General features: G+C 44.8%; 1 long non-coding RNA gene across 1 annotated transcript in view; it reads left to right on the top strand.

The window, feature by feature from the left end:
* Window positions 1-7,030, top strand: part of LOC116222187 — an 11,776-nt gene extending 4,746 nt beyond the window's left edge. Inside the window, exons 2-3 of the long non-coding RNA XR_004164517.2 lie at window positions 5,651-5,770; window positions 6,602-7,030. This is a non-coding gene — a long non-coding RNA (uncharacterized LOC116222187). The remainder of the gene's footprint in view (window positions 1-5,650; window positions 5,771-6,601) is intronic.
* Window positions 7,031-7,307: the final 277 nt, after the last annotated feature.

The raw sequence follows: 7,307 nt of genomic DNA, 5'->3' as shown, positions 1-7,307 counted from the left end.
TACTCCACTCTACCTGTCAGATCGTAATTTAAGTGGAAAGAGCCATGTGTTCATTATACCTGGCTTAAACACTTTCAACACCTTCATAAAAAGAGATCATTTGGATAATCAGGGCACAGAAGCCATTGTATGTGGGAGAGCAGGAGGAGGAAGAAATGCTCTGGAGTGTTTGATGATCTGTAGACTGTACAATGAAACCCGTGATCTGTTGACCTCTGCTGTATGTCACAAGCTTGCTTCCACACAAGGAGGGCGAAAGAGAGAGAGAGAGAGAAAGAGAGAGAGAGAGGTCACACGTGGGTGGAGAAAAAGACAAAGATAAAGAGATAAGGAAACATGAAATGAAAGATGAAAAGAATTTTGCAATGCGCTGCACACCGCGCTGCACACCGTCATGTTAATAAAACACATTTGAATTGAATTGAATTGAAAAATATGGGAGAAGAGAGAGTGCCCTGAGAAATAAGAGTGACACAGTGAGAGAGAGAAGGGGGGGGGAGGACGAGAGTGAGAGTGGAATGGAGAGATAAAGAGGGAGGAAGAGAGAGAGAGTAAACATTACAGAGCCTGGGAAAGGGATATATGTGATGGCAGTTATGACTCATGAGTGTTAGCTATCGTGCATTGTCCATCGGGTACCTGTGCGTGTGTTTATTCTAGCATTCCTGTCTCCGCTTGGCACGCCCGTTTCCCAGCGTGGGGAAGTGTTCGATGTGTCCGTCCATGCCTTAATTAAAATCCATATGTTTTTCCTGCGTTCCTCCCCTCAAATCAGGAGCCGCCAGCGAACGAGTGTCACAGAGAGAGAACGTACTCTGAAGACGAAGAAGAGGGGGAAAAAAAAAGCCCTCAACTGCTTAACTCCAACGACTGCTATATCCATTAACAGGTCAAGCAACAGTCATTGTTCATTGCTTCCTATATGGTTCTATTTTCAAGAGCTCGAAGGAACAATAGTACTTGTTGCTGTCAGGTGTCGCTGGTGCCGCTGCACCAAAACAAAGTCGACACGCCAGACATGAAAACAAAGACCAGCGTGGCGAAGAACCCGGTTGTCTGGCTCCTCGGGGCTCGAGGCCTTATGTACCTGACCCAATCCTGGACGGGGAACTCTGGCCTGGGAACAGGCAGCCTCTTATCCCCGGTGTTAAGTGTTTGGCTCGTGGCTAATTTGTATATGATATGGTTTTCTCATATGCATGCATGGACCCCGGGCCTATGTGAATGTGAAAACAGCTGTGTAAGGAATGTCAGATTTGTAAAGGAGCATTGTGTGCAGAGTGGCATAAATAGACACAAGCACGTTGATGCAGCTTCTTTCGCATGGGGTTAAGTAATGACAATAACTTATTTCTGCCTATCCAGTTGGGTTTCTTTTCCCATATCTGTGGTTATTTGAAATAACTGTTGGGCATCTGGTGCTTTCTATGCATTATTCTCATTAATAGTTTACAAGTATACATGTATACTGAAGCTCTGAGAAATGTTATATCGAAAGCATTTGGTTTGATTTTTCAGAAGCGCCTCGGTATGCTGTGCGGTGTTATGCTGCGGAAGAAACAAAAAGACACATATTTAGCAGTGAGATATTGATCTGAATGTTATATCTTATCCACAAAAATGCACTTAGACATGCTCACACACACACACATGCCCACACACACACATGCTCATACACATTCATAATTTACTGGAATTGGGTCTAGGCACAAATGTTTGTTTTTAGTCCGGGTTGATGGGTTGAGTTTTTGACAGGCCACCACTCTCACCCCTCGCCTCTGTGTGACCTCTCTGTTGGCACACCCACCCCCCCCCCCCCCCCCACACACACACACACACACACACACAGCACAGAGAGCCCAGCTCTCTCTGCACCAATACTAAATGGAGCAGAACTGGGAGTGCGAGGCCAACGGAGCACGGACCCTTTCATTTCAGTCTCACAGTCCCTATGTTGGCGCAATGCACTACCTCACTAATGAGACAGAACCGCTAAAGAGGGTACTTAAGGAGTCCTTAGCACCTGGGGACTCACAGGCAGAACATGAAGATATTCTTTTCCCAAGGACGAGGGTGAAAGTTGGTGGCCCTGCCTCCCCTCCTCTCCCTCTCCCCTGTCGCACCCTCCCCAATTCTACCAGCAATGTAAATGACCATTAAACCGGCTATTCATAGTTTTCAGTCACGTGACTACAATAGGTAGCTGACGGGCAAAAAGAACAGCGAAACAGCGTTAAACAGTGGACAACTTCGAGCAGTGCCGCCTACTCAACTACGATCGCCATCAACCACAGACCATACCACTATAGCCAGTCAGAGATATTTAGAAAAAAATAAAATGTTTGATCCATGTACTGCACCCGCTGACATTTTTATTTCTTTAACCTCGACGAAGTCCCTGCCAGAGCTCCAGTGTGGAGATATTTACATCTATCTAATAGAAAATCCGTCCCCCTACACATCTCAAAAACTGAAAGCCTACAAAAGCACAGATAGTTATTTAATTTTCAGAAGTGGATGGGTTCACAACGCTGTCGTCTGGAAGGTGAAAACAAAAAACATCTTCATAATCAGAGCAAAGATTAGTGCCATTTAATAGCTAGCTACCAGCTACCGAGATACCTGCTGTTAGCTACGAGCTACCTGCTGTTAGCTAGCAGCCTTTAGCCTACCCAACGCTGTTCTTTATCATTTGACACAATTTTCTGGTTTAAACAAGTACGAACACCTGGTCTGGCGATTGACAACTTAAATTATCTTCCCATATATTTTCTACTGGCATTGTAGTATTACCAGTTGGATGACAAAATACACTAGCCTTGCCTACTTGCTTAGGTACTTGTCGCAATCTCAGAGAAGAAACCGGGTAATCCAATTTGAATTGTGTTGATGCTTTGTTTCTTGACTTTATTACTTGATCTATTCCCGTTTTAGGTAGTTATTCTGATAAATGAGGCGACCAGAACAGGGTGACTGCTTTTATTGCCAGCCCCAAAAGTATAGCTACTTGACTGTGTGTCCGAGAAAAATTGTCCCAGAAGACGTCTACAATCAGCTGGTAGCAACGTGGGTGGGTTTTAAATGCGATAAAAACTAAATCCGGGCTTGTCTCCTCGCCGATTTGAACAGCCAACCGAGCAGCAACTGTCTAGCATTTTACTACCTAAGTCAGACAATGTTAAAGCGGAGATATTAAATGATATTGAATGAAAGGTGGTCGGTTCCTGTATAAACTCCAGTGTTAGACAGGTGTGGAATGTGTTTTTTGCCCTTCAGCTGGTCATTCTGACGTCACGTGAAAACTATGAATTGTAACATCCATCCTATCATTTCCAATTAATGGCGCTTGTTGTCCCAACTGTGGAGCATTATAAAGGGCTAATTGCACTGAGCTGCCCACAATCAATTAATGACAAAGACACCCCCCTTTGTGGGCTGGGAGGCAAAGAGTCGTGGACAGACGCTGGAAGCAAATGTTGTCTTATGATAAGCCCCTGCTGGGACATCCAGACAGAGGGTCCACTCTATGAGGGTTAGAAGCCTGATCTGAAATCTTCCCCCCCCCCTTGTGTTTGCCAACCACTTCAGCAGGGACAGCTCGAGCAAGGCTCCTTATTGCTCCCAATCCATTTACTAGCCTTCCTCTTTGTCTGCTTCCTCTGTCATCAAGGGGTCGGCATTGTGTTGGCTGCCTGCAGACTAATGTCTGGCAAATACTGGGTCTAACCATTAACGTGCCGACACTGTTTAAACAGGCCAGCAGCACACAGGAATGGCATTTATAGTGGATGATGGTTTAATCAAAGGGGATGTTTTGTTTTTGGCCGGGTCAAAATACCGTCTCTTCCTCCCACTATGATGAGAATGTGTGATAATATATTGTGTGTAGGTCGGGTTTGTACTTAAATTGTCGAAATAACTCAACATAACCCTAGAAATTCAAGTAGCTATAAATGATATAATTGTGACTTATAAATCACAGTGACCTACAGCTCAAGCTCCAACTTAGGCCATGATAAGTAATCACAGGTTTTATAATGATATAGAACAAAATTATTTTTTAAATGCAGCACTTTTTGCCACAAAATATATATATATAAAGTACCCTATGTGTTTGTGGTGTTCTGCTTCATGAAAGCCATTGTAAATTTTGCTCACCAAAATGTTTCCATTTTTGCACACACGTAGAATAGTCTGTGTGTGTGTGTGTGTGTGTGTGTGTGTGTGTGTGTGTGTGTGTGTGTGTGTGTGTGTGTGTGTGTGTACGTGAATGTAAATGTAAATGTAAGGCTATACACCCACACATTTTGTCATGTAAATCCTCTATGTGTGTGCTGGTGTCTTAGTGTCTTTTGCTGTCTTTCCACATTTATGTCAGAATGTGTTTGTGTCTGTTTCCTGGGTGGTTCTTTTCTGTGCAGAATGTGTGTGTGTGTGTGTGTGTGTGTGTGTGTGTGTGTGTGTGTCTCTGGGTGTTTGTATGTCTGAAGAAGGTTATGTCTCAGTCTCAGCAAAGGTTTCCAATCTTCAGCCAGACATAAGTGTATGTCTGTGCCATCCTTTGCACCTGTGTGCATTTGTGCTCTAGATGTATGTTCTGTTCTCCGTGAGTGTGTGTGTGTGTGTGTGTGTGTGTGTGTGTGTGTGTGTGTGTGTGTGCGTGTGAGAGGGTGTGTGTGTGAGTGTTGATGTGTGTGTGTGTGTGTGTGTTTGTGTGTGTGTGTGTGTGAGAGAGAGAGAGGGTGTGTGTGTGTGTGTGTGTGTGTGTGTGTGTGTGTGTGTGAGAGAGAGAGAGAGAGGGTTTGTGTGTGTGTGTGAGGGTGGGTGGTGTTATAGACTCTGCGGCACATTTCACGGTGCTCTAATGTGGAAGACGATCATTAAACCATTAGACTAGCAGGTCTGCACTGTGGTGGAGATGTCTGTCTCAAGTGGCCTGTGGGACATACTCATCGTCCCTGGGAACTTCACGCCACTTAAGAGGAAAAATTATGCAAAATCAGAAAATAGAACACATCAAACCTCACCCAACTATTTCTTTGTTAGGTCTCCTTGTTGTCACTGGATATAAAGGGTAATAAAATTCAATAAAATGAAGAGTGGGATGTGCTTTACGGTGGCACTGTGAACTACTGGTGAGGCCAAAAACATTTAGTTGGATAGTAAGACGCTGCACTTCACCATTTCCTTGACAAACCTGTAAGATGGCCAGAAAATAACTTCTCATTTGAAAGTTCATTTGTTTGTTTTCTTGTATGGGATCTCATAAAAAATGAATATACTGTCAGGGGAAGGATTCAGATTATGACATGGAAGCTTTTAAAAGGGGATATTGTTTGTTTTGGCATGGAACTGTCTGCATTGTTTAAAACTGGTCTGTACATCTCTTTCTCCCCCTCACTCATGCTCTCTCTCTCTCTCTCTCTCTCTCTCTCTCTCTCTCTCGATCTCTCTCTCTCGCTCTCTCTCTCTTTCCCCTCTTCTCCGTCCCTGTCTGCCAATGGACCCGTTTTCACATATCTGGAAAAATTCCTCGAACACAACATGCTTCTTCAATTAACATTCGTGAGGAAAATAATCTGTTTCTTTCTTCCCCTCTGCCATGTAAGATCCCCAACCATGACAATTTAGTTGTTCTTTTCACTGACAGGAGAATGGCGGCGGCTGCCCAGAAGAAATCTGGGCCTGACGCAAGTTTGGACGGAGGATTATGGAGGGGGGTGTGATTCTGGATGTCAGTTTGGGGCAGAGCCTCGCCTGAGAGCCAGAGGTGGGTATGACTTGGCCTGAGAGGTTGGGAGCGTGTTTGTATATTTTCAGAGTGGGGCAGCTGTGCGTAACACGTTGGAGGTTTTTGTGTGGGGGGTGGGGGGGGTGTGTGTGGAGGGGGTGGGTGCAAGGACCACCCGTGGGCTCAGCAGGCTTTTTTGCTGGCAGACCCCGGCCGGTGCAAGATTAATTAGAGCCTCCCTCGGGTTGGGGATTCTGTGGGGAAGGACACCTGTGTGCTCAGGAGTGAGCCATCACAGAACCCCCCCCCCATCCCTCCCAACCCACTCAACCACCAAAAAAAACCTCCAGACGCACTGTTCGCTCTGCACCGTCGGCAGGACAGAAATGACTTCCAGCCCTCAGCCTCATGCTCCGGGCGTAGACACCAGGAGCGAGATCCTGGGCCATGTGTTTCTGATGCCGCTTCACTGGCTAGAAATATGCTCCCAACAAAAATATGTGGTGTAATGTACAGTGTTTAAACATGTCTCCACAACATAGGGAAGAAGTGATGGTTGGGTGGGGGGCGGCAAATGTAAAAAAAATAAGATAGGAAATCCTACAATGCATACATGGAGAAAATATATAAGAACAGATTTCTCTCAGAAGAGAACAGAAAAAAATTCTGGCCTGATGCTTGATTTTTTGGCCCCTTCGGCTGGCTGGTGAAATATATGAAACATTTTACTGGAATCCAACTGGATATAAATGGTGGTTCAATCTATCTCTGCAGTAGTCTAAAGCCTTTATAGGGAGTTTGAGGTGTTTTACCTCATGTAGGCACCAATAAATCTGTCACACGGAAAAATCCGTCTCCCACCTCCAACAGGGAACAAATTGTGGCTTTCGGAGGGAGGAAGAAGTGACCTGTCAGCCGGTCCCATACATCATCTGGACAAAATGGCCCCCATTCTTTCTGCTGACCAGCAAGAACATCACCCACCTCATCCTTACCCTCCCCAGTAAACAAATTCAGAAGAAGAAAGGTGCTAAATATGTCCTGCCCACTGGATCGGCAGACATTACATTTGCAAGTGATATGCAGTACTCATCCATCTGTGTGTGCGTGTGTTTTTTTTTTATTTCTAGTGAATTTTGGGAGGAACATAAATGATTTTTAAGTTCACTTTGTCAATTTAATTGACTGTTGGCCGTTGCAAGTGTGTATGTGTCTGTTGAATATGGGAAGCCTGGATGGAGCAACTGAAAAAAAAAGAATGAGGTCATTGCTAAAGCTGGCGTGTGTGTGTGTGTGTCTGTGAGTGTGTGTGTGTGTGTGTGTTTGTGTGTGTGTGTGTGCGTGTGTGTGTGTGTGTGTGTGTGTCTGTGCGTGTGTGTGTGAGTGTGTGTGGACCATATTTATAGAATATGGTCAGACTAATTCATACCATACTGGTATTAACAGTGATCAGGTGATGTATGGCTATACTGCACTATTAAAAGTCAGAATATTATAGAGCCATATAATTAAAGACCTCCAAGTAATGTTGGCCAGCACTGTGCAGACACCTGACTAAGCTTTCCAGTCTACAGTG

Source organism: Clupea harengus, chromosome 10 (genome assembly GCF_900700415.2).
Source record: "Clupea harengus chromosome 10, Ch_v2.0.2, whole genome shotgun sequence".
Lineage (NCBI taxonomy): Eukaryota > Metazoa > Chordata > Actinopteri > Clupeiformes > Clupeidae > Clupea > Clupea harengus.
The sequence above is the reverse complement of the archived record's forward strand: the minus strand, read 5'-3'. Positions and strand labels throughout refer to the sequence as shown.